The sequence below is a fragment of the Notolepis coatsorum genome (assembly GCF_963971535.1).
Source record: "Notolepis coatsorum genome assembly, chromosome: 13".
Classification (NCBI taxonomy): Eukaryota; Metazoa; Chordata; class Actinopteri; order Aulopiformes; family Paralepididae; genus Notolepis; species Notolepis coatsorum.
In genome coordinates, this window is record NC_140177.1 from 129,106,667 (window position 1) to 129,112,666 (window position 6,000).

A 6,000-nucleotide genomic window follows, 5' to 3' on the forward strand; every position below is an offset into this window, starting at 1 on the left:
CAGTCTAAATAGCCCTTCAATGCAGATAATGGCATTAGAATGGCAAAAGACTGTTTAGAATGTGTTTTTATTTCATAAGCGAATATCTTTTTACAAGTGCTAAATTTCAAGCCAGCAACCTTACTAAGACAGTCTAAATAGCCCTACAATGCAGATAATGGCATTAGAATGGCAAAAGACTGTTTAGAATGTGTTTTTATTTCATAAGCGAATATCTTTTTACAAGTGCTAAATTTCAAGCCTGCAACCTTACTATAGCCCTACAATGCAGATAATGGCATTAGAATGGCAAAACACTGTTTAGAATGTGTTTTTATTTCATAAGCGAATATCTTTTTACAAGTGCTAAATTTCAAGCCAGCAACCTTACTAAGACAGTCTAAATAGCCCTTCAATGCAGATAATGGCATTAGAATGGCAAAACACTGTTTAGAATGTGTTTTTATTTCATAAGCGAATATCTTTTTACAAGTGCTAAATTTCAAGCCAGCAACCTTACTAAGACAGTCTAAATAGCCCTTCAATGCAGATAATGGCATTATAATGGCAAAACACTGTTTAGAATGTGTTTTTATTTCATAAGCGAATATCTTTTTACAAGTGCTAAATTTCAAGCCAGCAACCTTACTAAGACAGTCTAAATAGCCCTACAATGCAGATAATGGCATTAGAATGGCAAAACACTGTTTAGAATGTGTTTTTATTTCATAAGCGAATATCTTTTTACAAGTGCTAAATTTCAAGCCAGCAACCTTACTAAGACAGTCTAAATAGCCCTTCAATGCAGATAATGGCATTAGAATGGCAAAACACTGTTTAGAATGTGTTTTTATTTCATAAGCGAATATCTTTTTACAAGTGCTAAATTTCAAGCCTGCAACCTTACTAAGACAGTCTAAATAGCCCTACAATGCAGATACTGGCATTAGAATGGCAAAACACTGTTTAGAATGTGTTTTTATTTCATAAGCGAATATCTTTTTACAAGTGCTAAATTTCAAGCCAGCAACCTTACTAAGACAGTCTAAATAGCCCTACAATGCAGATAATGGCATTAGAATGGCAAAACACTGTTTAGAATGTGTTTTTATTTCATAAGCGAATATCTTTTTACAAGTGCTAAATTTCAAGCCAGCAACCTTACTAAGACAGTCTAAATAGCCCTACAATGCAGATAATGGCATTAGAATGGCAAAACACTGTTTAGAATGTGTTTTTATTTCATAAGCGAATATCTTTTTACAAGTGCTAAATTTCAAGCCTGCAACCTTACTAAGACAGTCTAAATAGCCCTACAATGCAGATAATGGCATTAGAATGGCAAAACACTGTTTAGAATGTGTTTTTATTTCATAAGCGAATATCTTTTTACAAGTGCTAAATTTCAAGCCAGCAACCTTACTAAGACAGTCTAAATAGCCCTTCAATGCAGATAATGGCATTAGAATGGCAAAACACTGTTTAGAATGTGTTTTTATTTCATAAGCGAATATCTTTTTACAAGTGCTAAATTTCAAGCCAGCAACCTTACTAAGACAGTCTAAATAGCCCTTCAATGCAGATAATGGCATTAGAATGGCAAAACACTGTTTAGAATGTGTTTTTATTTCATAAGCGAATATCTTTTTACAAGTGCTAAATTTCAAGCCAGCAACCTTACTAAGACAGTCTAAATAGCCCTTCAATGCAGATAATGGCATTAGAATGGCAAAACACTGTTTAGAATGTGTTTTTATTTCATAAGCGAATATCTTTTTAAAAGTGCTAAATTTCAAGCCAGCAACCTTACTAAGACAGTCTAAATAGCCCTTCAATGCAGATAATGGCATTAGAATGGCAAAACACTGTTTAGAATGTGTTTTTATTTCATAAGCGAATATCTTTTTAAAAGTGCTAAATTTCAAGCCAGCAACCTTACTAAGACAGTCTAAATAGCCCTTCAATGCAGATAATGGCATTAGAATGGCAAAAGACTGTTTAGAATGTGTTTTTATTTCATAAGCGAATATCTTTTTACAAGTGCTAAATTTCAAGCCAGCAACCTTACTAAGACAGTCTAAATAGCCCTACAATGCAGATAATGGCATTAGAATGGCAAAAGACTGTTTAGAATGTGTTTTTATTTCATAAGCGAATATCTTTTTACAAGTGCTAAATTTCAAGCCTGCAACCTTACTATAGCCCTACAATGCAGATAATGGCATTAGAATGGCAAAACACTGTTTAGAATGTGTTTTTATTTCATAAGCGAATATCTTTTTACAAGTGCTAAATTTCAAGCCAGCAACCTTACTAAGACAGTCTAAATAGCCCTTCAATGCAGATAATGGCATTAGAATGGCAAAACACTGTTTAGAATGTGTTTTTATTTCATAAGCGAATATCTTTTTACAAGTGCTAAATTTCAAGCCTGCAACCTTACTAAGACAGTCTAAATAGCCCTTCAATGCAGATAATGGCATTAGAATGGCAAAACACTGTTTAGAATGTGTTTTTATTTCATAAGCGAATATCTTTTTACAAGTGCTAAATTTCAAGCCAGCAACCTTACTAAGACAGTCTAAATAGCCCTTCAATGCAGATAATGGCATTATAATGGCAAAACACTGTTTAGAATGTGTTTTTATTTCATAAGCGAATATCTTTTTACAAGTGCTAAATTTCAAGCCAGCAACCTTACTAAGACAGTCTAAATAGCCCTACAATGCAGATAATGGCATTAGAATGGCAAAACACTGTTTAGAATGTGTTTTTATTTCATAAGCGAATATCTTTTTACAAGTGCTAAATTTCAAGCCAGCAACCTTACTAAGACAGTCTAAATAGCCCTTCAATGCAGATAATGGCATTAGAATGGCAAAACACTGTTTAGAATGTGTTTTTATTTCATAAGCGAATATCTTTTTACAAGTGCTAAATTTCAAGCCTGCAACCTTACTAAGACAGTCTAAATAGCCCTACAATGCAGATACTGGCATTAGAATGGCAAAACACTGTTTAGAATGTGTTTTTATTTCATAAGCGAATATCTTTTTACAAGTGCTAAATTTCAAGCCAGCAACCTTACTAAGACAGTCTAAATAGCCCTACAATGCAGATAATGGCATTAGAATGGCAAAACACTGTTTAGAATGTGTTTTTATTTCATAAGCGAATATCTTTTTACAAGTGCTAAATTTCAAGCCTGCAACCTTACTAAGACAGTCTAAATAGCCCTACAATGCAGATAATGGCATTAGAATGGCAAAACACTGTTTAGAATGTGTTTTTATTTCATAAGCGAATATCTTTTTACAAGTGCTAAATTTCAAGCCAGCAACCTTACTAAGACAGTCTAAATAGCCCTTCAATGCAGATAATGGCATTAGAATGGCAAAACACTGTTTAGAATGTGTTTTTATTTCATAAGCGAATATCTTTTTACAAGTGCTAAATTTCAAGCCAGCAACCTTACTAAGACAGTCTAAATAGCCCTTCAATGCAGATAATGGCATTAGAATGGCAAAACACTGTTTAGAATGTGTTTTTATTTCATAAGCGAATATCTTTTTACAAGTGCTAAATTTCAAGCCAGCAACCTTACTAAGACAGTCTAAATAGCCCTTCAATGCAGATAATGGCATTAGAATGGCAAAACACTGTTTAGAATGTGTTTTTATTTCATAAGCGAATATCTTTTTAAAAGTGCTAAATTTCAAGCCAGCAACCTTACTAAGACAGTCTAAATAGCCCTTCAATGCAGATAATGGCATTAGAATGGCAAAACACTGTTTAGAATGTGTTTTTATTTCATAAGCGAATATCTTTTTAAAAGTGCTAAATTTCAAGCCAGCAACCTTACTAAGACAGTCTAAATAGCCCTTCAATGCAGATAATGGCATTAGAATGGCAAAAGACTGTTTAGAATGTGTTTTTATTTCATAAGCGAATATCTTTTTACAAGTGCTAAATTTCAAGCCAGCAACCTTACTAAGACAGTCTAAATAGCCCTACAATGCAGATAATGGCATTAGAATGGCAAAAGACTGTTTAGAATGTGTTTTTATTTCATAAGCGAATATCTTTTTACAAGTGCTAAATTTCAAGCCTGCAACCTTACTATAGCCCTACAATGCAGATAATGGCATTAGAATGGCAAAACACTGTTTAGAATGTGTTTTTATTTCATAAGCGAATATCTTTTTACAAGTGCTAAATTTCAAGCCAGCAACCTTACTAAGACAGTCTAAATAGCCCTTCAATGCAGATAATGGCATTAGAATGGCAAAACACTGTTTAGAATGTGTTTTTATTTCATAAGCGAATATCTTTTTACAAGTGCTAAATTTCAAGCCTGCAACCTTACTAAGACAGTCTAAATAGCCCTACAATGCAGATACTGGCATTAGAATGGCAAAACACTGTTTAGAATGTGTTTTTATTTCATAAGCGAATATCTTTTTACAAGTGCTAAATTTCAAGCCAGCAACCTTACTAAGACAGTCTAAATAGCCCTACAATGCAGATAATGGCATTAGAATGGCAAAACACTGTTTAGAATGTGTTTTTATTTCATAAGCGAATATCTTTTTACAAGTGCTAAATTTCAAGCCAGCAACCTTACTAAGACAGTCTAAATAGCCCTTCAATGCAGATAATGGCATTATAATGGCAAAACACTGTTTAGAATGTGTTTTTATTTCATAAGCGAATATCTTTTTACAAGTGCTAAATTTCAAGCCAGCAACCTTACTAAGACAGTCTAAATAGCCCTTCAATGCAGATAATGGCATTAGAATGGCAAAAGACTGTTTAGAATGTGTTTTTATTTCATAAGCGAATATCTTTTTACAAGTGCTAAATTTCAAGCCAGCAACCTTACTAAGACAGTCTAAATAGCCCTACAATGCAGATAATGGCATTAGAATGGCAAAAGACTGTTTAGAATGTGTTTTTATTTCATAAGCGAATATCTTTTTACAAGTGCTAAATTTCAAGCCTGCAACCTTACTATAGCCCTACAATGCAGATAATGGCATTAGAATGGCAAAACACTGTTTAGAATGTGTTTTTATTTCATAAGCGAATATCTTTTTACAAGTGCTAAATTTCAAGCCAGCAACCTTACTAAGACAGTCTAAATAGCCCTTCAATGCAGATAATGGCATTAGAATGGCAAAACACTGTTTAGAATGTGTTTTTATTTCATAAGCGAATATCTTTTTACAAGTGCTAAATTTCAAGCCAGCAACCTTACTAAGACAGTCTAAATAGCCCTTCAATGCAGATAATGGCATTAGAATGGCAAAACACTGTTTAGAATGTGTTTTTATTTCATAAGCGAATATCTTTTTACAAGTGCTAAATTTCAAGCCAGCAACCTTACTAAGACAGTCTAAATAGCCCTACAATGCAGATAATGGCATTAGAATGGCAAAACACTGTTTAGAATGTGTTTTTATTTCATAAGCGAATATCTTTTTACAAGTGCTAAATTTCAAGCCAGCAACCATACTAAGACAGTCTAAATAGCCCTACAATGCAGATAATGGCATTAGAATGGCAAAACACTGTTTAGAATGTGTTTTTATTTCATAAGCGAATATCTTTTTACAAGTGCTAAATTTCAAGCCAGCAACCTTACTAAGACAGTCTAAATAGCCCTTCAATGCAGATAATGGCATTAGAATGGCAAAACACTGTTTAGAATGTGTTTTTATTTCATAAGCGAATATCTTTTTACAAGTGCTAAATTTCAAGCCAGCAACCTTACTAAGACAGTCTAAATAGCCCTTCAATGCAGATAATGGCATTAGAATGGCAAAACACTGTTTAGAATGTGTTTTTATTTCATAAGCGAATATCTTTTTACAAGTGCTAAATTTCAAGCCAGCAACCTTACTAAGACAGTCTAAATAGCCCTTCAATGCAGATAATGGCATTAGAATGGCAAAACACTGTTTAGAATGTGTTTTTATTTCATAAGCGAATATCTTTTTACAAGTGCTAAATTTCAAGCCA